We start from the raw sequence: 25,939 nt of genomic DNA, 5'->3' as shown, positions 1-25,939 counted from the left end.
CGAAGTCACCTAAAACAATTCTCACCGCACACATGGACATTTACCAAACATGAACAATGTTTGACACATGCAAATTTCAAAGAATGTCTCTCCGCAAAACTGTGTGGCATGACGTCATCACTCTAGTGACACATCAGAACACACATCCAAGTCACTTTGCAGTCAGTCAGCTGGACACACACATTGCAACACATGACACTCAATGCTACAGCTGGCACACTCATACCCAGTGACTCACCATTATGAGAAGAAGTTGCGTATGAGCTGACTCCGGATATCCTCCTCCTCCTCCTCCTCATCACTAGCCTTGTGAGCAAGCCCTTGATCCTCCACGGGTGGATGTTCCTGCTCACCCGGATCCAGGATGAGTGGCACTGCCTTCTCAACTGCCATGTTGTGCAGCATGCAGCACACGAGGAAGATTTGGCAGACCTTCTCCGGAGCATAAGGGAGGGACCCGCCTGTCTTGTCCAGGCACCGGAATCGGCTCTTCAGGAGGCCAAACGTCCTCTCAATCACTCACCTGGTCTGCCCGTGTGCATCGTTGTACCTGTGATCTGCAGCTGTTCTTGGGTTGCGGAGAGGTGTCATTAGCCATGGCATGTTGGGATATCCAGAGTCCCCTACATGTAAACATCATGTAAAAAACAGGGTCAGGAAATGCCGTAAGAACCAAAGATACTGCAACACACAGGACAAACAGAGTATACCCACCAACAAGACATGCTCGTTCGTTGTGCAGCTGCAACATCATTTGTGGCACCCTGCTACGCCTCATGATGTAGGCATCGTGTGCTGATCCTGGAAAACGTGCACAGACATGGGAAATCAGCATGTTAGCAAGACACACCACAAGGGCATTTATCGAGTGGTAATGTTTTCTATTGCAATAGGCTTGTTCCTGTGCCTGTGGTGGTACCAAAGCCACATGTGTACCATCAATGGACCCAATTACATGGGGCATCCCTCCCAGGGCATAGAAATCACCCTTGACATCTGTCAACTCCTCAGGAGTAGGAAATGTGATGAATTCATCAAGGTGCTCCAACAAGGCTGCAAAAACATCACGCAGGACACGGCTGAACATTGTCTGTGACATGCCACCAACATCAGCTATGGTGAATTGAAACGTACCTGTGGCAAAAAAATGTAGGGCTGCCATCACCTTCATCTTTGGGGTCAGTGCAGTAGGATACCTGTGTCGCGGTTGGAGGTGTGGTGCCAGCCTGTCGGTCAAGTCCTCAATCAACTGTTGAGTGAACCTGTATGTCGGATGCAGGCACGTTCCCTCATGGCACCCAAGTCTGGCATTAGTCTTGGTACAGGTGGTGCCCTGCAAGACATTGTTTGGATGAATGAAGATTGAGAGTCGGCCAACATCAATGTCAATGAACATAGCACATGCTACACTGCTAATACACATCAAGTAACTATGGAGTCGGTGTGTGCAATACATCCAGGACACATATGCACGCTTGCTGGCACTCCTACAAAAAGACAGATACACCTGTTGATTGTCAAGTCTTCATGACATGCCCTGAAATGAGCTGGGGGCCAGTCTGAGTGAACAGCCAGAGATATCACCAGAGTGACACACTTCCACATAGCTACATTGGAAGCATGTCATCTCATCCAGACAGCTGACTACAAGGCACACGCACAGGTCACATGGAATGTCAAATGTACATATCAAACACATTGCGATGAAGGGGTACATGTGACAACTAAAAAACACAGAGAAAACAAAGAGGTATGCAGTTCCTGAAAATGACGCAGGGTGTGTTAGTATCACTAGAAGATACCAAGGTGACATTGTGAGGGTGATAAGATACGCAGGAGAGAAGATCACTCCTTCTGGAAAAGAAGACCCTCACACACCCAACAAGCGGGTGTCATACTCCAGTGGTTGGTGAGGTTTTAGGTTTGCGGAGTTTCCTCACTATGGAATCGACACTATAAATTTAGTGCTCTCCCACCCTGGCCTCGATTTTATCACAGCCTATGAGGGTAGTGTTATTTAACTTTTGGTACCACACATTTTTAGGGTGCTGTACGTGTGGCCACCATTGATACCTCTTAAAGGTTGCGACCACCACCAAAAAAGTGTAGGTAGCCTTATCATTTTTGGTCCTGAAGAATTGCCAATTAATACATTACCAGGCAAGAAACATGTTTACCCTTTTAGCACATTGACTCACACACCTAAAGGTGAGAGATGTGCGTTTCACTTTGGTTTTAATCAGGATGGTGACCATGCTTTATTAAAATAGTTTGAAGTGGATCACCTATCCCTGTTTTAGTTCACTCACCTCACACCTCACATGCACATACACCAACTAGTAGAAGTAACCCCTTACACACCTCACTCATCGGCATTGGAAATAAAGATCTCCGTTAGGAAGGCCCCATTTGGGTGCCTGATTGGGCATTGCACCGCCGGCCCGATAAGGAGCAAGACCCGGTGATGAAGCAAGACACCCGCTTGTTGGGTGTGTGAGGGTCTTCTTTTCCAGAAGGAGTGATCTTCTCTCCTGCGTATATTATCACCCTCACAGTGTCACCTTGGTATCTTCTAGTGATACTAACACACCCTGCGTCATTTTCAGGAACTGCATACCTCTTTGTTTTCACTGTTTGATGGGCACGTATGCTGGACCTATATGAATAATAAGAAAGATTATTATTTATAAGCCCTCTATCCCTCTAGTTGTTTGAGAAACTAAAAAATACAGCCATTGAGACAACGCACACATGTCTGACTGGGAAAATATGATGCACGATGCACACAGACCCTACAGCCGTGTGAATCCACATGTGGCATGGTGGGCATAGACGTGTTCCATGCCCATCTCCACACAGACCCCTGTTGGATGCACCAACAGCAGATGCAGTTGACAGGACACTGACATCAAGCTCATGGGAACACATGACACACACCTGACATAGTCCCAAAGGGGCACGGTGATCGAGACCTGTCAGTTGAGAGAGTGTCCCTGTCCCTGGCATCAGGAGACAGGTGCGGGTGTTGATTACTGTGCCATCCCACTGCTGCTGTGCATGACACAGTTGGACTACAGACACACATGTGGCAAGTGGCAAGGTGATGTGTGCCACTTAGTGCCCCATCACACATGACATGTGTCCACAGGTCATCACACATCAATTGTGCAACTAGATGAGATGACCTGTGCAATATCACTGGCTAACACACCTAGGGCCTGCACATGTAAGTATGCAAAGACAAGTACTTGATGGACATCCATTTGCGACTCGTAGGCCTCCATTCCTGTCATGTGTACACCTGTATTACCATTGTAAGAGTGTGAAATGTGTACCTGTACGTGTACTACTAGTGCGTACAGGTACGTGTACTAAGGGTAGTACAAGTACGTGTACGCACTAGTAGAACACGTATGGGTACGTGTATTACTAGTGCATACAGGTACGTGTACTACCTTAGTACACGTACCTGTACGCACTAGTAGTACACGTACGGGTACGTGTACTACTAGTGCGTACACGTACTTGTACTACCCTTAGTACACGTACCTGTACGCACTAGTAGTACACGTACGGGTACGTGTACTACTAGTGCGTACGGGTACGTCTACTACTAGTGTGTACACGTACGTGTACTACCTTAGTACACATACGCACTAGTAGTACACGTACGGGTACGTGAACTACTAGTGCGTACAGGTACATGTACTACCTCAGTAGGTGTACTACCTTAGTACACGTACGTGTACACACTAGTAGTACACGTACCTGTCAAACGCACTGTACAACTGGTGCCGTAGGGGTACGTGTGAAACACACCGTACACCCGCTATCATCGCGAGTGTATGCTTAGTTTCACCATTGTACTTGTGCCGTAGGGGTACGTGTGAAACGCACCATACACCCGCTATCATCGCGTGTGTACGCTTCGTTTCACCATTGTACTTGTGCCGTAGGGGTACGTGTGAAACGCACCGTACACCCGCTATCATCGCGTGTGTATGCTTCGTTTCACCATTGTACTTGTGCCGTAGGGGTACGTGTGAAATGCACCGTACCAGTGTGTGGATGTCAAAATTTACATAGGGGACACATAAGGGACAAGTATTAGGCCCTAAATGCATGCTGGTTGTCATGGAGACAGAGTTTTCAGTTGGAAAGTGTCGATCAGGTGTCCTGGAACAGTCAGTTGGCCACAAAATACAATGTTGCAAAGTGGTTGTTGACTTGACATGATGCTCAAAATTTGAACAATGCGAATGCTGTCATTGGTGTATGTTTAAAGTCATTGGTGTATGTTTGGAGGGATTGGAGTAAACGTAGGATGCTAATGAGTCTGACCAATCACTAGGTACTCCTCTAAATGAATGCCCCTCAGCAAGACAGATATAAGGCAGCCGGAACCCATGAGAGGGCACTTGCCTGCACAACTTTCCAGTCGACAACATTGCTGCTGTCTCTGCTTCCTCTGGACCATGTCGCGTACTGTGGAGAGGGCCCAGCCATTCACCCAGGAGGAGAATCAGGCCTTGCTGGACGCCCTCCTCCCACAGTACACCAGCCTGTATGGGAGACCAGGGGAGCAGGTGAGTGCTGAGTTCAACTACCTTTGCCTAGGCACCTGTTGTGTGACTGTCAATATTGTGGCCAGGTAGGACAGACATGATATGTTGTTTAGAGTGGGTCCCAGGGTGGGGGACATGCTGATGTCTCTCATGCAGAGCCTGATGTAGTCCCTGTGTGCACTCCTCACTTGCATAGTTCTTACAGTGAATTCACTGCATAGTGCATGACACATGCAGCCTGTGAAATCCTTGGTGGCTTTTTTTCCTATTCTCCTGAGGTGATTCAGTGCTCTCCCCGGTGTGATAGGTGACTGTACCCACAGATGTGTATGAGTTGAGTGGACCTGTGGTGAGAGTGTCCAAATGATGTGTACGACCTCATGGACATTGATGTGTGTGAATCTTCCTTTACATGTGGGTGAGTGTCTATGTGAAGTGTTGCGCCACACCTGCATGGAGGTGGCAACATATCTACCCATCTGATGTGACAAGTAGGCCGTGCTGTGTTTCTGACTTGCATAGCTAGCATGACACCTGTGACATCCCACTGGCAAGTGACACATGTGCAGAGTGAGGGTTGTATCTGCTGTTGTCAATGACAGGCGAGTGATCTGTGCTTGGGTGTGTCTGTCTAGTATGCTGAGGGTGCGTCAGTGGAGTGGGACATGTGACTGCTTGGCACATGCTGGCCATCAGCCTGCTGTTGCATGTGCTGCACAGTGTGTGGCATGATCAGTGAGTGTGTCGCAACCCTCATGCCAACCGGTTGACTTTCAATGCCCATGTATTGCATTGGAGCTTGCACACAGGCCAACTTCTTATAGTGTATGATGTAATTCCTGTCTGCATCCTATGCCCTGTTTAACATTTCTGAGAGGTTCAAATGTGTGTCTCAGGGACATGGAGCAGGTATATTGATGGTGTGTCACTTTGTCATCCTGACAGGTAACTGCCCACGAGAAGGGGGTGATTTGGAACCACATCGTCTGGGCCGTGAGATCTGAGGGGGAGCGTAGTCGCCGGCTGCCACAGGTCCGCAAGAGGTGGCAAGACATCTGGTGCTGGACCCGGCGGATCGCCCGGGTCCAGCTGGGGCTGGACCCTCCTCGCCCCCACGGCGGACGCCGACGGCTGACCCCCCAAATGAGACGTGTCCTGGCGGTGGTCTTCCCAGACCTCGATAGGCAGTTACAGGAGAGACTGCAGCAAGGAGGGGGTAGGTACATGGCTGTTTGTCGTGTTATGTGTCGCAAGCTTTTGTAAGCGCTCTGTAGCCTGGATAAACTCCTATAGTTGATATGTGCAGTGCATTTCTGTTCCCCAATGTCACCTGTTGCTCTTTTTCATCCCTTCCCCTCCTTGACATGTGTCCCCTGGTCTGTGTGTAATCACATTTGCACATGGTCATCTAGGGTGCCAGTAAATCTAAGTGCACATTGCTTTCTGCATCATGTGGGAGGGTGGTCTGTGACTTGTGTTGGTACCTTGCCTGTGCCATGACCTGTTCACTATGTTGGGAGTCCATAGTTGTTGTCACTGATGCTGACTCTATACATAGGAGTGTGAGCTTTCAACTGGTCACCCTTGCAGCATGCATGACCAATGTTGTGGCCTCAGCCATGATGTGCATGAGTGTGAGATATGCATAGTGCCATGAAGGTTGAAGATGGTACAGTCAGCTCACTCCAGGACCACGGAGCAGTGTGCCCACTACAGTCCCCTGAGATACCCTGGCCTCCTAATCATGTGTGTCATCCAACACTGTGCACTTTCTCTGTGTGTTCTGCCTCTGTGGCATTGTTCCCTGGCCTAGTTTGTATTTTGCTAATGTGTGCTACCTGTGTCCACTGGACAGGGATACAGCATTTTGCTTGTGCATACTCACACTGGGCAGTGCCTGTGTGGCTATTCACAACAATCTGTTGATGGTTGTTTGTCACAAATATGTGTTTGCAGCCCCACGAGGTGATGTTGTGTAAATGAAGCTATTTTTCAAGCACAGTTGTTGTAACCCAGAATAAGAGGTGTCAGTTCTTGATATGTATCAATCACATTGACTCAGGTATTGGGGGGGGGGGGTGCGGGAGAGGCATACATGTGCAACCCTGATTTTTCATTGCCAGGTCTGACTTGTGTGTGAGAATTGCCTGTACAAAAATACACTGTGCAGTGCCCCTGTGATGGTGGCCAGTGCTCAATGTTCGTGCTTTGCAGCCTGTGTAATTTTTTTACCAACATGAATCCTGATCATACGTTTTTTGCACCTGTGTGTGGTTCAGATGCAACGCATTTTGGACTTTGTGTGCTGACATCTGTGTGTCCATTCTGGCTTGCCATGAGGGTGCCCCCACAGTACAGCTGGGCTTTTTTACCAGCCATTTGCAGGCCCATTAGCTTATGCATTGTCCTGGGTGTGGACATGTGTGCCACTCCAGATGACAGGCAGTAGGTAATATGTGTAGCCAACTGTGTAATCAGGTGACGGATGGCCTGGTGACAACTGACATAATTAAAGTTGTTACTCTTACCTTGGCACTCACAGCACTTGTCAACAGTTGTTCATGTTTTAAATGTGGAAATTGGATGATTTGTGTTAAGTACACTGATGTGCCTGCATGAAAAAAGTCTAACAAGGAAGCGCACACCAAACGACATTTCAACTTTCATGGAACACACTGGCACCTATTCAAAGAAGCCACTGTTCAAATTAAATGGTGTTGCAGATTCTCCATAGACATGTTCCCACAGTGGTCTTGATTTTGTGAGACTCCTTTGTTGTTGGTGATACACACTAACGAGTCTCAAGACATCAGGACCTCCGTGGTCCCATGTATATCTACTTTCTGCAACACCATTTATTTCTAACAGTGGCTTCTCAGAGAAGGTGCCAGCTTCTTCAATGACAGTGTACATGTACTTTTGTGTGCACTGCCTTGTGCGACATATTGCATGCAGCCACATGAATGTTGTTTTCACGAAATGGCCAATTGGCACATTACAAACATGTAGATTGTGTAAAGTATTGTGAGTCCCAAGGTAGCAACATTTGTTCGTTTTGTGTTCCAAAGGACTTACAGGTCTCTGAGTGTGGTGACACCTTGAGTATTGAGGTGTGTTAGTTTACCTTGAGTGCATCACTACTGTTTCTTTCAGGCTAAACAAGAGGTGTCATGACTTCATTGTATTGCTGTGCTCACCGGTTCACAGACACTAGCTTCTCAGTGTATTTCTCATTCAAGTTGTGGCCTTTTGTGTATGTATTATCCTGGTGTCAAAGTGGCATGGTGGGTCTAACAACTGGGCAGTACAGGGCTTACATATGTGCGGAGTAAGCTAGCTGTTACTCATGATGCATTGCCTGATATGCACTGTGACCAATTGTTCTTGTGCTCATGTGTCAGATGTATACAGGTGACTGATGCATTTTGGTTTCTTCTCCTTGCCCACAGCATCATCATCTGCAAGCGAGGGAGACACCTGCATGGACCTTGAGGAGGGACCCAGTGACAGTGCCGCCAGTGCTGTGGAGTCAGCAGGAGCCAGTGGCATGGAGGGTGAGGGGAGTCAGTCGGAGGACCTGTCTGGAGGCGAGAGCATCTATGACGCCGACGGGTCCGAGGCTGAACTCCCTGAGGAGGCGGAGGATGCCCCAACAACTGGCAGCATACCACCCTCTGTACCCGCCTCCTCCGTTGACATCTCCGCCCTCTCAGTTGCTCCCGTCCCTTCTGTCCATGCAGGGTCCCACCGTGTCTCCTTCGGACAAGGCACCACACCCCCTGCCCTTGTCACCCCTGCTGCCCTCAGTGAAGAGTCTGTGGACACACTGCGCCAGTTGCAGGTTGGTCAGGCATCAGTGCTGCATGTCCTCCATGGACACACTAAACTGCTCACACTGTTGGTGTCGTTCGTGGAGGGCATGTCATCAATGATGTCTGAGCAATGCAGGTAATGTATGGCCTCCATATTATAGGTTTGGGTTTGGTTATGGGGTATGTTTCGTGCCCCTCACCCCCCCTCGGCCCCTGGGTGTTGTTCTCACCTTCTGCGGCGTGTGCATCGGGTGCGGTGCACCAGGTCGTAGGCCAAGAGGACCGGGATGACACGTACGATGGGGTTCATGGCGTGTACGTCGCGTACTGGGGCTCCGTTGCATAGCGGTTCATGTCGAACTCTGCTTTTCCAGCTGTGTTTGACTCCCGTAGAAAAAGAGCCGTACGGAGTGACGTAGGGACGAATCGTACTTGCTGGGTCGTAAACCGCTGCCTGAATACGTCCGGACGTCGCGTACAAGCTGTTCCGGATCAGAATCGTGGGTATTTTTTCTACGTACGGTCTTTCGTACGATTCGTACGGAAATAGGCTTTCTGTACGAATCGTACTTTCTAGGTTGTAGGGACAGTTTACTGGGTGCGAGTCGTACGGAGAAAACGCTCCGTACGACGATTCGTAGGGCCTTTTTACAGGATCGTAATCAGCCCCATAATGTTTTATTATATAGCATACTACATTTTATTCAATCAATTAATCAATATGAACTTTATTCGGATAAAAACAAAATATCCATAAAAGTACAATTAAAAATAAGATACAAGAAAAAAGTACAAATATACAAACACATCAGATAATAAAAGTTAGTCCGGATACATGGTATTGCGGATACCTACCGCCATTTTTAAAAAGGATCCAACACGAAAACATAATTCATCATTGTTAATGGCTAGCACCATCCCATAAGCTACTTTATAATCAGTAACACATCATAATTTAAAATACAGGATCAGAAATTTTTTAGTGGGGAATGAATAATAAGAACAGAAAAATAGAAAATGTAACATTGACTGTTTTTGGGTATTGCCACATGGACAAAGGGAAAGATCAAGGTTGGCAGAGTAACCAATGGGGAATGACAACAAGTATTTCATTGTGTCTGTCCTCAGCCTGAAAAATAAACCCCTTTCCCAGCAGCCAACAGGTTTTAAAAGATATTTAGGCATAGGTGGGGTTACATGCTCAATTTGCATATATCTAGCAACTGAAGTTTTATTACGTTCAGTTTCTAGTCTTGTTTCTTTATAAGAGACATAAAGTGATTTTTCCAAGATTTTAATGCTGGTAGAGCTATGATCTAGAGGGTTTACAAAAAGATGTTCTAGATTCAAGCTATTTAAACCTCTGCGGACTCCCGCCAACCACGGTATGTCCATCCCTTTGTCACATTTTAAACAATCCAAAATTATCTCCCTAGTCAGTTGTGCAGCCGGGTTCTTCCAAATTCTTAGCCAAAACAATATCGGGCGAGCCTTAATAAAATCTTCTACATAAGGTAGGTGAAGCTCGCTATGGCTAGCGTATGTGGAGGAAAAAAATGGAGCTCCCAGAATTTTACGGCAGAACCTATTCTCTTCACACTGAATAGGTGTACTAACGGTGTTTCCCCATACCTCTGCCCCATATGTAGCAGTTGGTGTGCATTGTAGTCTGTAAATTTTAATAATGGAAGACACCACCTCCATGTTTTTTGGCTTAGGTAGCCTAAGGATCGTGTTAATAGAGTTGATAAATTTCCTTTTACAATGGGCTACATGGGCGTTCCATAATCCATTAGATGCAAATACCAACCCAAGGTACAGGAAAGTGCAAGTGCTTAACAGTTGATTAGAATTTAAAACAATTGAAAGATTCGAATATTTCTTGGAACCACATGACATTAAAAATGATTTTTTAAAATTAGTACATAAGTCCAAAGTAGCCATAAACTCCACAAAGCCATGAACCAGAGCGCGTAGGGCTTTGGGGGTGCACCCCATTAACACAGCGTCATCTGCGTATAACAATGCAGGAATCTTGTTTCATCTGATGTTTGGGACGTCTTCAGTTGTAATCAGGAGAGATTTGGTTAAGTCATTAATATATAATATAAATATTAGGGGGGCCAAGACAGAACCCTGTCTGACCCCCCTTCCAATTTCAATAGCCTCCGAAATCTCACCGTTTCTACCTATGCGCACTCTGGCTTTTAGGTCTCTGTGCAGATATGCCAAGAAGGAGACTAGTGGATCATCTAAGCCAAGATTTAAAAGAGTTTGCCACAGCCGTGATCTATTTACAAAATCAAAGGCTGACGTAAGATCCATAAATGCCAGGTACACTGGTGTTTACTTAGCTATGGTATATTTGCTAATAATCAAATGGAGGTTAAGGCACTGTTCCACAGTGCCAACCTTGCTCCTGAACCCCAGCTGAGATGGGTGCAAAACCTGTCTTTCCTCAGCCCATGAATTGATCCTGTTAAATATTACCCTACCCAGATTTTTCTAAGTATTGTCGATCAGTGAATTTGGCCTGTAGCAACTCGGATTTGATCGTTCCCCCTTCTTGAAAATTGGGACTATGGTACTATAGGACCATGTGTCGGGAATAGATAGATTAGTAAGGTTGTTAAAAACATTAGTAAGAAGTGGTGCCCAAAAATCGGATTTACTTTTAATGAGGTCAATCGGTAGACCATCTGGTCCAGGGGCTTTACCCCCCAGACTTTGGGTAATAGCTTCTTCGACCTCGGTTAATTCAATCTGAATCCCGATGGTATGTGTATATTCTTTATTAGGTTTATTAGAAATCGGGGCAGCATAAATCTTGCTAAAATGGGCCTCCCAAGATTCACTAGAAATATTACAACTAATTGGTGAGGAAATATTACCCACAGATTTCATATTTTTAACAGCCCGCCAGCAATTCTTACCGTTTTTCAATACATTTGCCTGCTTGAGATTTGCCCAATGATCATTAATGAGCTCCTCCTTCCTACATTTAATAGCTTTTTTGTAGCTTCCCCTCAGTGATGATACTAGAGAGCTTACTCTAGGTTTGCTTACAAGAGCCTTTCTTAATGCTCTGTTAGCCGCAGAGCAATCCGCATTAAACCAACCAGGATCAGGATTTGGCGTCCTAATCGGTTTAGATAATATATTTTTAATGCCGGAGCATAACCCTGAGAAAGCGTCAACTACCTTTGTATTACATGTGCTGAATGTCAAACAGGTGTTGACCAAATTCAAATGGGATTTTATCATTGTTTCAAATAGGGCGTTGTTATCGATATTACGCCAAAAAAGTCTAAGTTTGTCAGTTGATGCTGTTAAATCACATGCCCCATGCGTACGATCATACACTGGGCGGCATGAGAAACTTAGAATAGTACTAATAGGGTTATGATCACCTTGTAATGTTGAAATTACTTCAGCCCTTAGTACATAACTTTCTAAGGGGGCAGTTACAAAAATATAATCGATAGTGGAGGTGGAGCCTCGACTTCTGTATGTTGGAATTATACGTCCGTCCGGAAGAGGAACAGCTGCAATCTGCATAACATTCAAGAAGTTGTGCAAGCCTAAAAGATTCACCAACTGTTCCTCTCTTTTACTCAATGATACATTGGTAACAGGCCGGACGGCAGAGTAGATGTCCCTTGGGATCTTGGCATTAAAGTCACCGCCTAAACATATACCCTTAATTTGGGTACCACAATTGTCTAATTGTAATTTTAAAATAAAATTAAACAATGAGGAAAAGTTCATATTAGGCACAGTTTTAAAATCATCATTATAAAAATTAATCAAATAAATTGAGTCCCCCCGAGTATAGAGGGTTACTTGAAATTTGTCACTATTTGTAGACAAGGTTCTGGAACGACCGCCTGCTTTAATATTTATCCAGGTTGAAAGACCGCCAGCAGGTCTGCCTAATGTGGGAATGGGGGACAAAATATTGAAACATTCAAAGCCTTCCATATACAGCTCCTGAGTTGCCCAAGTCTCTTGGAACATCACAATATCCTGACTATTAATTAGTTCTTTCCAGTCTGGTGAATTTGGCTTGGATGCCAGACCGGCTACATTCCAACTCAATCTTTTAAGTGTCTCATCATCTTTCCTTATACTTAATGTGTCAGGTTTGGTGGCCTGATAACTTTTTAGGATTGGTGCTGAAACTGATACATCAGTTCTTACTTCATTCATTGCCTGGGTGGACAGTCAGTCTTGGCAGTCCAAACCAGATAATGGAGTAAATCTATTGAATGTTGGAATGTGGTTATACAGATTGCAGGATGGTGTCTCAAATGTGGGTTTATAGAAATAACCTAAGGGTAGGGCCCATATAATAGTATTTTGGTCTGTCTGTTCCATATGTGGTGTTAAAACAGTTTTTGCCACAGATTGCCTCTGCCAATTAATAACTATACAGTCCCCCTTGATGGTTTTGGGGGATATGCCCAACCAGACCACTCGTCGTACCATAATGATGTTCTCAATTAGCGAAGGTCTAAATCTCCTATGTTTGGTGAGCCAATCAACGCATTTACAGCGTAGTTGCTCCCTAGACTCAGTTTGATCTTTTCTTAGGGGAGGGACACCTGCTAAGATCACAACATATGGGCACGCCCCAGGGGGCAGATTTAATACCACATTATTGCCCTCGGTGTGATTTATGGGACTTGGATCAATATCAGCTTCTTGATGAGTTTTTGGCAGGCTATCACTATGAGATATATTGGTCGGTACATTAGTGGCAGGTATCATATTATTTATCAAATTACCTTCATTAATTTTTATAGTATGGTCCGATGTCCTTTTCGCCTCCCTAGTACCCCCATATCAAGACATGTTCGAATACTATTACAAGTCACACATTCACTAGTTCCCTGGATTGAATTATGTGGTGCGTGAGTATTTTGATGTGAGGTAGGTATGCTATTAGTAGAAGCATTTAAAATTAGCCTACTAACACTGGTAGAATCAGTTGCCTTAGCATCAGCTTGGGGCACGGCATTCGTAGTTTGCAGTACAGGGTATACTTGTTGAGCAGACAAAAAATTTAAAATGCGATCTTGTAATGAGGAAAGAAAATGATCAAGCACAGGCTTGATACAGTCAGTGATAGTAGTAATTAGATAGCTGGTATCAATTGCCCTACTTTGATTTTTGCGTTCAGTAAAAGGAGACAAAAAGTCATTCTCAGTCTGAGTTCCAGTCGTGTAAAAGGGCGATTCAACCTGTGGGGCATGCACGAGGGTCTCAACAGCCGCAACTGATGTTTAATTTGTTGTAGAATGAATCCACGAATTTATAGTCGAGCGAGTGGAACATGGGCGAATAGGTTGTTTCCTCTTCACACTCGCTGGCTTTCCTGGTTTCCTTTTAGGTTTTGCCCCTAAGGTGAGAATGTTACTTATTGCAGAGTTTGACTCAGATTGATCAATTGTGATAACATCACGGGCCTCTTCACGGGCCACAACAGGAACATCAGAGTCGCTTACAATCAAGTCAGTTGTTTCGGCGATAAGACCAGAAAGTGGAACAGATTGCCCTAATCCAAGAGACAAACGCCTCTCAGTGAGCTCAATTTCGTTACTCACAATGCTAACAGCCCTCTCCAACATATTTTCAATATACGTTGTGGCCGATTTATTGTCTTGTGTAATCGTATGCTTCCCCATGATTCCAACGAAGATAGCAATAGGACTGTAGGGGATAACACAAACGATAATAGCAATATATAACAGTAGTCTGTGCTCACCTGGGGAGTAGCCTCAGCCTATCTTCAAATGAACGATTTGTGGCCCAGTCCAGTCTCCTCCGGGCTCTGACGGGCAAGGATGGGCCCGCCCTTGGCCCAGGCTTAGCCCGGGCGCAGCCCGCGCGCATCCCGCGCTGCGGTGTTCTCCGGCGCCTTTTTGAGCGCGTTGGCAAAGATTTCTCCTCCCTCCAGGGAGTGCAGGATTATGGGCAATGAAGTCCCTCAGGCGACTGGCAGTACTTCGCAACCTTTGGCAAGCGCGTCCCGCGCTGCGGTGTTCTCCGGCGCCTTTTGAGCGCGTGGGCAAAGATTTCTCCTCCCTCCAGGGAGTGCAGGATTATGGGCAATGAAGTCCCTCAGGCGACTGGCAGTACTTCGCAACCTTTGGCAAGCGCGTACATTTTATTGTATTTAAATAAAATTTTGTATGTTAAATAAATTACAATTTATTTTTGTATATTTTGAAAAGTATATATATATATTTCTTTTTAACATTTGTAGAATTTTAGGAACTAAAGAGTTCATGTAATAAACATATTTTGTAATACACATTAATTATGATATTATATTTTTTTACATAAAATAATTAATGTATATTTTACATATTCATATGTTTATTTTAAACATTTTAAAAAAATGATAAAATATATTTTTAAACATTTTGGAAACATTTTTTACTTTTTTCCATTCATTTCTATGTTGAGTTAGTCCTATTTTTGTTTTAATTATGCCGCCATTTTGTTTTCCAATGTTCACTTCTATTTCGTTGTTTGGGTCATTTGTGAAGACGGAACCACGCAAATGGGAGCTGCTTCATCTACGTTCCTGTAAGTTTACATTTAATTACTTTTAAGTTAGTTTTAAAGTTGTGTTAACTTAATGGTAGTGTTAATGTCTTAGTAAATGTGTTATTTAATCGTTTTTGCAAAAGTTACGTGTTATTTACGTAGGTTAGTGATGTCGTCGTTTATTTACTCTCTAATGTTATTAAAATGCAATGTTATTTTTATTATTATTTTAATGTGTGTTTATATTTATTCTATGTTGTTATTCAGATTTGTGGGTTTATGTATTTGTTATGGAGGGTGCTGTTTGTTTTATTTACAGGTTCGGGCTTTGGTGAACAGATGGAATTTTCCACGCGTGTTTCTTTTTTTTAAATAAAGGAAATTGTTGTTGCTTGTTTTAAAACAAGTTGATATTAATTTCCTTTTTTTATCGGGTTTTCAGAGCGTTTTTTACATTTAAATATTTTCGGGTTTTTATGGTTTCGTTATCCAGAGGATTGCTACGTTGTATTTTTTTTCTACAGTTGTATTTTTCCATTTTCTGGGTTTGTTCGTTAATATATGGATTGTTTTTCCCTTGGATTGTTTTTTAAAGCATCTATTTCAAGGATATTCTACAGCTTCAAACCCGTAAGTTATTTTTTACATTATTGAGGTTGGGCAATGTCTATTTGTGAATTTAATTTTTCTATTAGTTATATTATGTCATATGATATTGAGTTTTATAGCAAATGTATGACATAATTTAACTAATATAAAAATTAAAATCATTTTTTTGTGTGTTTAATATTTTTTTAATGTTTGCTATTTGGATTGTATTAAAGAATAGATTTTGCTATTAGGTCTATATATTCTTGACCTTGGATACTTGGATACATTCTTGTTTTTGTTTGAGGTATTCGTACATATTCATTGTTTGTTTACTCAGTTTTGGTCCTATTTTCGTTATAGATTGTTCTATTCTGAGCTCTTGGTAACTTTGTTCTTTTTTCATTGATTGTATAAGTTTGTGTAGTGTTGGTTATCCTCTCCCTGTTGTGGCCTGGAAGGCATTATGCCATCCTTCCACTGCGTTATTAGTTTTTGCTTTTTGTGCAATAGTGCTGGTGTAGACATTCCACCAGGGAATGTGATGTTTTGGTTGTCTACGGTGACCTGAACGATGTAATCTTCCCACCCAGGTGTCCTCAAAGTAATCCAACAAGGGAGTTAATTTTTTTTCATTAATGCGGTAGAAAAGACTGTCAATTAATAAGTTACAATAATTTGCCACTTCTGTTGTTGGTATGTATGTTAGTGCAATTAATGTTTTAATTAGGTAGGCAAAGTTACTTTTAGCAGAGTAGTCAATTCTTAAGGTAGATTTTTGGAGGGGTCTCCACCTACTATTGATTAAAGTGGTAGTAACACCCTTGGATTGCAGCATGTGGGTATAGTTTTAGAATACCTTCTATCATAGCTAGTTCAAAATCTATTATGATCCTTTGGGGATAATAATTATCTGTTAATTCTTTTATTGTTGTTAATAGTTCTATATAGGAGGGATTAGTTTTATTTGGCAGCAATGCATAAATGAAGGGAATATTAGTTTCTTGAAATTCACCATGAATGGTGTAAAGTTGATAAAATGGTTTTGGGCACACTTTAAAAGTTCCGTCCATCATCCATGTTTCACAGTTTTTTAAATTTTCAATTTGTTATTAGTTGTAAAAATAAGAATTCTTTTATCATTGCTTTGGTTGACATACATCAAGAATGTCTCTTCTTTGTGGGTAATAGTATTTTCTGGTAGTATTTCAATTTCTTGAAATGTTTGGGGGGTGGAGTTGGATCGGATGCTCTTTTAGTTTTAGCTATTAAGCGTTTCAGGTGGGGGATGGAGGGCAATTGTCCGGTGACATGTTCAGGTACTTTTGTCAACACATTTGTCAAGATTTCAGTGCTTGTATGTTGGGAGCCTGTGCTTGCTTCTCAAATTGTTTCTAAGGCTTCCCTTACTTCTACTTCTGTCACATTGGGTGGATGGTTGTGCTCTCTCACATTCACAACGTTGTTATCTATAGATGTAGCTCGACCATAGCATGCAGTTGAATAGTATTTGCTGCATTTCCAATGTGTTTTTTTATCTTTCACCTTTTCTTGGGTGTAGGTATAATCTATGTAGCTGAGCATTAATTTTCCTTTTTGTGATGTTATAAAGCTTACTCCTTCAGTCATTTCTAGGGTATATCTGTGAAGACATATATATATATATATCTTCACTGAAAAAAACATAGGTTTCAGGCACGTTATAGTTAGGAATTAGCATTTAAAAAACCTTAGAAATTCACTGAAAAAAACATAGGTTTCAGGGGCGTTATAGTTAGCTGGACTTTTCACTCATACAAAACCATTGAAATTCCCCTGTTATAGTTAGTTCAGCTAACTATAACTCGCGCGCCCGCAATGCACTGCTGATCACATATTACATCACTCATGACATGGTCAGTGACATCACTCATGACATGCGTGACACATCTTCCCTGGCGCATCCCTGCTGATTTGCAGGGATGCGCCAGGGAACGTAAATCTGCCCCTATGTATTGCATGTTATATTTCAAGCTCGGTTCATCTTATATCACACTTTTTGGTGCATAGTTTATACCTTGCACTATATCTAGTTTTCATTTTCCATCGTGCTCTCAGGACTATGTTCTATATAACACTGCGTTCACCTACCCTTTTAACGGGCATTACATTTTGCGATGGGGGTGGAAGGTCAGGGGGTGTTTCTGCCAAGTGAGCCCAGGGTCACAGTCACAAACGTCCTCTTCTTCCTGAATAAAAGTGAGATTATGCTGCATACTTGTTCATATTTTAAGTAGTTCGCACAGACACACGTTTTAAAAACAATTAAGTTCCTACTACCCACCTTCTCTGAACAGTTAGCTTACTGCCCCATCCCCCTCCTCCCTATCCTCTGTTGTCTGAATCCATGGACTAGCCTCCTCCCTCCTGCCATGCATGGTCTGATGTGCTGCCACTGCCCTCCATTTAGCATGATGTACCAGTCCACTTCTCCTGCCTTCCATTGCCCAATTCTATGCCACATCATTGACCTCCTGCTTAGCCTCTGTGCTTAGCTTGCTGCCCCTATTCTCCTTCCCCCTGCCCTTTGATGTCTTTGTGCATGCCCCTGCTCCATCCTTTTTGCCCACCATGTTCTATGGACCTGCCACTCCTATCTAAACTGAGTGTTCTGTTGAGCTGTCCCTCCCCTCCCACCTGCCTAGCATTGTCAGATGACTGTAACCTGTCCCTGCCACCTCCACCTTGCCTGTCCACATGCCATGCCCCTATCCCCTTCATCCTGTCCTCCATGGTCCATTTTACTGCCACACCCTTCTGCCCTCCCTGGTCTGTTGTGCTGCAACTGCTCCTCCTGCCTGCCCCGCACGGTCTGTTGTGAGGCCCCTTCCCCTGAACTCTCTTGTCTGTGCCCAGGTCATGACCCTCCCTTCTATCCTCCACGGTCCTTTGAGCATGCCCCTGCACCCTCCTTCTTGCCCATCATAGCCGTTGTGCTGCCACTAACCCTCCCGCTTGCCATGCATGGTCTTCTGTGCTGCCATGGCCCCTCCCACCTTCCCTGTGTGGTCAGCTAGCTGCCCCTGACCCACTCCCACCTTCCCTCCATGGTCTGTGTGTATGCCATCATAGTCTCACTGTTGCTCTCCATGGTGTATCTTGCTTCTAGTGCCCATCTTGCCTGACCTCCATGGTCATCTTGCTGCTCCTGCCCTGTCCCCTTGCCCCCAGCCCTCTGTTTCCATGTGCAGACCCCTATTCCCTCCCTCCTGGCTTGTCTGTTCGATTGTAATGCCCCTGATTCGTCCCTCCTGCCCTTTATTGTCTGTTATGCTGCAGCTTTCTCTTCTGTCTGTCCATTATGGTCAGCTAGCTACCATTGCCTCTTTCTCCTCTGTTCTCTGTTGTCCATGTGCATGGTCCTGTCCCCTTCCTATTGCTTTCTATGGATTGTTGTGCTGGACTCCCATCCTGCATGCCCTGTGTGGTGTATTGTGCTGCTGCAAACCCTGATGCCTGCCCTGCAGGGTCAGTTTGGAGCACCTCTCCATGTCCCTCCTGTCCTCTGTTATCCAAGTCCATGTCCCTACCCCAATTCCTCCTGCCTTCCATGATCCAATGTACCATACTTGTGAACATTTTGAACTTGGTAAGAGGGAGATTTTGATTTTCCCCTTTGAGTTACATTGAAAAAGAGGAGATTGTAGACAGGAGACAGATCAAATAAAGCCCATTTGAGCTTAAAAACATTGGACGTTTCCTGGCTGAATCGGGTCTGTTGGCGTGTATGGTTGTACTACCACTGCCTCTTCCTTCTGCCCACAATGGTCTATTATATTGCCACAGCCTCTCTTGCCAGTCCTGTATTGTTGGTTTGTTTCCACTGCCCTCCATAGTCTGTTGTGCTGCCACGGCCCTTCCAGCCTGCCCAGTGTGATCAAATTGTTGCCTCTGCACCCTCCTAACTGCCTTCAATTTTCAGAGTCCATGCCCCTGGCCTCTGCCTCTCAACAGTATCCTAATGAACAACTAGATTGCTAACATTCTATATTTATTACAAAAGTGTGGAACGCCTGACGTCATCTTGATGTAATCAAAACTGTAATACCTAGAGCATTTCCTTTAGAAATGACATATATGAGAGGGTCTTATTTGCATCAAAATTATGGTTAGTGCTCTAAAAAACTAAAATAAGGACATATTTTCTGAGTTTTTAAATAGCGACAAAGCACTTATAAATTATTTGTTATCTTTATGTTTTTTATCCAGTTGACCACTTGATTAAATGTTGCACTTAGGGGAGAGGATGTGGTGTTACTTACAGAGCTGCAGACTTTGCAACTGGGGAACCAGGTTGGAGCTTTTGCTTCAGCTCGAAATTCTGTGATTCTGGTCAAATCACTTAATCTCTCCATGTCTACCACCAAAATGAATTTGTTCTTGTGTGATGTAACCAATGCTCATGTAAAGCACTCCAATACCTGACAAGTCTGCACTATATAAAACTGCAAAAACACAAAAAATAAGTGTTTTGCACACTTCTGTCATTGGGCTATACTTGGGCTATATCTGGGTGATATTTGGGCTACATTTGGGCTCTTTTGTCTCTGGGGGCCATCTTGGGAGATTTATTTGTTATGAAGTTTCCTAATTTCCTCATTTACTGCAGTATCCTCAGTAGGAAATGCTTTCAGTTTTTTACTTTGATTCCATCAAGAAGGTATTCAGATTTGTCACACATTTGCCATCAATTTTGAATGTTAGCACTCTAGTTGCTCATTAGATCACTGTAGTAAAGCTACTGTTCACTACGGAAGTCTGCTGCTGGTATTAAAAGTGCATGTTTCAGTCTGCATGTCAGAATGTTTTAATGAAATAGAAGAGGATTTGAGAAGTCACTCAAAATGTGACCTAATTTTTCTTTCTTCAGCACTAATCATAATTTCTATGGCAAAATGAACCCCCTCATTGTGTTCCTTTTTTAATTAAATGTTTTAAGTGTTACCAGTTTATTCTAATCAAGATGGCTTCAGGTGTGCCATACTTTTGTCATAAGTAAGACAGTAAGCGCTCTAATTATTCTTAAGAACACTCTGAGACATTCTGTCATTGGGTTATACTTGGGCTACATCTGGGTGATATTTGGGCTACATTTGGGCGCTTTTGTCTCTGGTGGCCATCTTGGGAGACTTATTTGTTATGAAGTTTCCTAATTTCCTCATTTACTGCAGTATCCTCAGTAGGAAATGCTTTCAGTGTTTTACTTTGATTCCATCAAGAAGGTATTCAGATTTGTCACACATTTGCCATAAATGTTTAATGTTAGCACTCTAGTTGCTCATTAGATCACTATAGTAAAGCTACTGTTCACCATGGAAGTCTGCTGCTGGTATTAAAAGGGCATGTTTCAGTCTGCATGTCAGAATTTTTTAATGAAATAGAAGAGGATTTGAGAAGTCACTCAAAATGTGACCTAACTTTTCTTTCTTCAGCACTAATCATAATTTCTATGGCAAAATGAACCCCCTCATTGTGTTCCTTTTTTAATTAAATGTTTTAAGTGTTACCAGTTTATTCTAATCAAGATGGCTTCAGGTGTGCCATACTTTTGTCATAAGTAAGACAGTAAGCGCTCTAATTATTCTTAAGAACACTCTGGGACATTCTGTCATTGGGTTATACTTGGGTTACATCTGGGTGATATTTGGGCTACATTTGGGCTCTTTTGTCTCTGGTGGCCATCTTGGGAGATTTATTTGTTATGAAGTTTCCTAATTTCCTCATTTACTGCAGTCTCCTCAGTAGGAAACACTTTCAGTTTTTTACTTTGGTTCCATTAAGAAGGCATTCAGATGTGTCACACATTTGCCATAAATTCTGAATGGTAGCACTCTAGTTCCTCATTAGATCACTGTAGTAAAGCTACTGCTCACCAGGGAAGTCTGCTGCTGGTATTCAAAGTGCATGTTTCAGTCTGCATGTCAGAATTTTTTAATGAAATAGACGAGGATTTGAGAAGTCAAAATGTGCCCTTATTTTTCTTTCTGCAGCACTAATCATAGTTTCTATGACAAAATGAACCCCCTCATTTTATTCCTTTGCAAATTAAATGTTTTAAGTGTTACCACTTTATTCCAATCAAGATAGCTTCAGGTGTGCCATACTTTTGTCATAAGTAAGACTGTTAGCGCTCTAGTTGTTCTTTAAAACACTCTGGGAAGGTGAAGTAGAACACAAAGGAATCACCTGACAGTCTCTGCCCTTGTTGGATGTACATGTTTTACTGACGATGTCAGACTTTATTCTCACATGACTGAGAAAGATAATGTGAATTTACAGAAAATATGCTCTGAGTTTAGCTTATAGATCACCTTCCAAACCTCTGTGGGAAAAGCATGAGAAAATATTTTTCTCTCAATCATGATTCATGGTATCCCAGCAGAAGGCTTTTTCACATGGTAAAATCACCTTAGAACATATCACTATTCCTAAAATGAGTATGGTACCATCAACAAATGATTTATAATGTAACTAAAGTCCTAAAACCTTCTATTAACTGCAATGCTTTTTAATGAGGTGCTGTCATGTATATTGGTCCCAAGATGGCTGCCAACACTTCTTGGATGAAGTGCTGACAGCCAATCAGATCTCACGATGAGATGTGTGGTTAGGCTCCGCCCAGATATATCTGTGATTTTACTTTTGATTTTCTCAGGAACTACTGAACGGATTATATGTGTAGAGAAGGATTCCCCTAATTACTTATAGGCCCAAGAGGAGGGGAGAAAGTGAATACATAGAAAAAACCTCTTATCTGACCTTTCCAATTTTTCAATAGTAATAACTTGTATATAGACAGACCCCAGAACAGTATTACATTGCAGAAACAACTTTCTTCTTCATTTTTTTATTGTTATATTGTTTACAAAAACATTCATATAATATTTTTTACATATGAGTTGTGCATCATTTTTTAGATATTTTTATAAAAATATTTCCACATGGAGTTGAGTTCAAACCATCAATGAAATTGAGAAGCAAGAAAATGTGCTCAGCTCCTTAATTTAGAAGAACAGTTTAAAGAAACTCACTTTTAGACAAAAACACATTTGAAAGAACCCCAAAAGAAAAACACTATCCCATTGTCATTCTCACCTATCATACTTGCTCATACATGCCATCAATCCCACCACATAGGAAGTAAGCTAAAAACCACATTGGGTATGAGATCCTACTGAAGATTTTTAAGTCCATAGATTTAAAAGTTTGAAGTGGGCAGTGAATGTCTTATTCAGTATGTTAGCAGATGGTTCTTCTATGGATCTCCCAGATGTGTAGTCACTGGTCTACGCACGTTTCGGAGACTAAATACAAATTACGTTTCTCCTTCTTCAGGACCAATAGTTAAGGAATTTCTTTATCTTCTGTGCGGCAATGGACAGGGGTTCTCTGCAATAATGTAATAATAATTCATATAAGTCTGGGGATGTGAATTGAACATTTTTAACTACAACTTTATATATTGGTGCTCATGATTAGAAAAAACCCATACAATAAGAAGTTTGTATGTGTGGGTAACATCATCTTAACATCTCCAATGAGAATATTACCAAGATCTAAGAGCAAAAGAGTATAGTACCCAAGATTTGAGTAGCCCAAATGTGGTCTGAAAAAAAGTTTACGGTGTACAGATCCAATTTTTTAGTAATGTGCTCAGTGACCAATAGAGGCTGGTTTGACAATTACTAATGGATTCTCAAGATGGAGCAAACAGAGTTAAAAGAGAAATGAAGATAAGAGATATTTTAAAAGGAGTTTTTCCTACATGGAAGGATGCTGTCTCGTTCAAAATAGACTGATCCGTATTGCAGGCTCGTTTCATCCAATACAAATATTCTTTGAATCTATTTCTGTTTTCAAGAATAAACATATGGTTTGGTTATCAATACACAGTCTTGTTTTTTTCTCTAGAAAGATGGGTATTGTTATATCTTACCCTCTATTGAGTTAGCCTATAGAGGGGACAGTGCGTCATAACCAATTTAACATCCAATTTTTTCTTTCTTTAAATAAGAGTAACTTCGCTTTCTATGAGAGTATCATAATTCCGTCTGTAACAGACAATAAACAGTGTTTTATCAGAGATCAAATGTGTATAGATCATTGGATGTTAAATATTCTAAGTTCTTACAGAGTTCTTACCTATATGGTTTAGACATATGATTCCACAGAAAGTATGGGTAGAGGCTTCCTATTTTCTCCTATAAGGATTCTTGTCTTATAGGGTTTTGAATACAGGAGATTTCATTCTATAATAAGAAGATCATAATAACGATCAAACTTAGTATCCAGCAAATAGTGTGGCTCAATGCCAATAAACTTTCTTCCAAGTTATTTACCAGAAAATGTTTCAGTGTTAGAGTGCACACTTACTGAAACAAATATTGTGTTAGTTTCTTATTTCATGTAGTGAGTGGCACAGTGCTAGTCACAAATCTCACAGGAACAGTTTGTTTCAGATATATATCTGTAGATATAAGTGTAACGTCCTGGCTTTCTCGGGGTTGGGACAAACAGACGACGGACCAGAGAAATGGAGGTTTAAGGATGATTTAATAAACAGATAAACAACTACAGACAACAAAGAATACCGGCACTGGAATCACCAGTTAAAGTACGATACCCATTCACAGCTCGTCTAACCGTCCTCCGCATGCACACCGGACCCGGTATGCTCCAACGGAGGGCACAGTGCTAAGCAGTGGCCGACAATGCCACTCGACCGCTGTGAAGGGTAGTTCCAAGGTTGTGGAATCTACGGGGGGCACGTGGGAGTCACCCGGCCGGGCTCTCTACCACCTGGGAACAGCCGCTCTACCAGTATCCCCCAGAGTACTGTCACAACACAAAGACGCTGGGAACACCTCCTAGTGTGCGTCTCTTGTATCCGGGTTTAAGTGATGATACCCAAGGTGGCGCAGAGAATGGATGGGAGCAGCCGCTCTACCTATCCCAGTTCTCCTACGAGTGTCGATGGCTAAGACGTGGAAACACCTCCTGGATAGCGTCTTAGCTATAAGCGTGTGTTTACCCAAGGAACGAGGGTTGGGAGCTTCGGCTCGCACCAACCTCGTTTTCTCCAAATTGTCAGGCCGTTGGGAGCTTCGGCTCTACCAACGGGACTTGTGCCCAATGACGTTGAATACGGCTCTCAGAACGGGACAGGACACGGGCAGGAAGCACACGCCAGCACCTCTCCTCCGCTCCTTAGAATGTTCCTTCCGCCGCTCAACTCACCAACGGGTCCGTGTACCTCAACCAGGTACTCCTGCAAAGATCAGAATATCCGACGCCGAGTCCCAGTGATCTTCTCCTTAAGTAGTACTCTCGGCGTTGTATAACCATGACTCTTGAGTTGCATAACATGAAAACTAGGCGTTACCCTTGGTGTTATGTAACCAGAACTCTTGAGTTGCATAAAATGAAAACTAGGCGTTCCCCTTGGTGTTATGCAACCAGAACTCTTGAGTTGCATAACATGAAAACTAGGCGTTACCCTTGGTGTTATGTAACCAGAACTCTTGAGTTGCATAAGGCAATTGTTGCCGGAGGGCATTCTGGGAGTTGTAGTCCGCTCTCCTCCAAGCGCACCAGGTTCACGGAAGTGGCATCGTGGGAGGGAATCCATGTGCAGGAGGGGATTCCTGACAATAAGGTAGATCAGTCGAAGTGTAATAACATGGTTAGAGGTTCAATTAAATGAGGCTCTGACAAGGATGTTTACTTCTAAACACACTAGATTGGGCATGAAACATATGGGGGCACTAAACTAATATTGTGCAACGGTGGTTACGTCTCCCGAACAGATTGTCTATCACTTGTCCCCTTATAATTTGGGCGCATCTCATATTTTTATTTTTGTTTTGTCATCTTGCAGTATGAATGGATAGGTTGCAAGTTAACAAGAATAAAAATAAAAGGTACAGTAGTACCTCAAATAGCAGAGTCCTTATCCGATGTCAGGCGGAAATGGCCTCAGAAAGTTGAAACCGGGACTTAGGACATGGACAAAAAACGCGCCTGTTCTTTGTGGTTTTCTATAATATGCGTCTTAGTCTTACTCATAATGAGATATCTATTGGTATCATATGGAAATGGTGCCATCCAAATAAAGCCCAACCGCATTTGATCTATATGGTCCACTATGACAGTGGTACTCGCGGTGCCATATCTATCGGTGCACAGGCTTACATTAATAAGAAGTTTAGTGGGCAGTTGTCATTTTCAAATGGTATATGGCAAACTGCCCAGAGGTAACATATAGTTATGGGTCTCTTAAAAAGCCTAATACCTTTTATTTGTGTAGGAATGCAAGTACTACTATATCTGAGGGTCTAGCCAACATTTACACTGGGTGGAAAAGAAGAGGGCTGTATCCCA

Source organism: Triturus cristatus, chromosome 5_2, assembly GCF_964204655.1.
Source record: "Triturus cristatus chromosome 5_2, aTriCri1.1, whole genome shotgun sequence".
Classification (NCBI taxonomy): Eukaryota; Metazoa; Chordata; class Amphibia; order Caudata; family Salamandridae; genus Triturus; species Triturus cristatus.
Note: the sequence above shows the minus strand (reverse complement) of the source record.